The sequence below is a fragment of the Propithecus coquereli genome, unplaced genomic scaffold (genome assembly GCF_000956105.1).
Source record: "Propithecus coquereli isolate 6110/MARCELLA unplaced genomic scaffold, Pcoq_1.0 Scaffold11, whole genome shotgun sequence".
Lineage (NCBI taxonomy): Eukaryota > Metazoa > Chordata > Mammalia > Primates > Indriidae > Propithecus > Propithecus coquereli.
This window is the reverse complement of record NW_012134969.1, coordinates 3,990,963-3,992,041: the sequence shown is the minus strand read 5'-3', so window position 1 is coordinate 3,992,041 and position 1,079 is coordinate 3,990,963.

Genomic DNA, 1,079 nt, shown 5'->3' with positions numbered 1-1,079 from the left:
AAAAGCTTATGGTACAGACATTAATAATTCAAAGAAGCATGAATGTTGTCAAGCATTTCAAAAGAATTTAGCATAAGCAAAATAAAAAATAATTTACAAAATAAAATTTATATGCAACTTTTCAAAAATGTCTTTTGCAAAAGGTGACATAGACTTCCTGTCATGTGAGCCAACAGCATACATGCTTACTACTTTTAAGAAGGTAATAGATAACTTCCCCCTGGATTATGAATCTAAAGGGCAAGGACAATCTTTTTAATATTGTCATAACTTTATGACAAGACAAAACAGATCCTAGAACAAGTTGTTCCTGGGTCTATCATTCCTATTGCTTGACTGCCTTGCTTTTCAAATGAAACATTAATTTAACATGTAGATAAGAGCATCCTTATTCATTAGTTAACTCACATGAAATTCAACAGAAATATCCTTATGTGATTAGATCTTTAAAAAGAGATAATGTTCATGCATATAAAACATAAATATTGCATGCCTCATTCTGGTCCAGGAAGTCATTAAACACTGTTGTAAAAATCTGGGCTAAAAAGTAACAGAGCTTCTAAGATACCTTGACAGTTTCCTAGCCTAGGCTTTAGGAGATTCCTGTCCAATCTGAGGTATTAAGCCATTAAACTAGACTAGAGATGTCTAGTCTGGTCCCATATTAGTTTTGATCCCTATTTTCTTTGGATTTCTTAAGGTCATCTTGAACAGATTTGTTCCCCTTCTCCACAATGGAATTTGTGAAATCAGCCAAGCTTCAGAAAGAAAGACTAAGATTCCTGATAGACAATCTTCATGGACACCGAAGTAACCCACCATTTCTGATTTGTTGGTTTACTGACCTATATCACCTCAGGGTTAGTCCAGTCTCCTTCATTGGAAGGATGTGGCTACCAAAAAATAGCAAATGCAACCTTAGGCTACCTGAATCCTAGTGTGATATTCAGAACAAAAGAGGTGCTGGTCCTATTCTACTCTAAACTAGTCAATCCATGCCCGCATTAACCAGAGGTGTGGGGCATAGGGAATATATCATATGTGAAAATTAACCAGGAGAAAGGACGACTTGGAGGGAT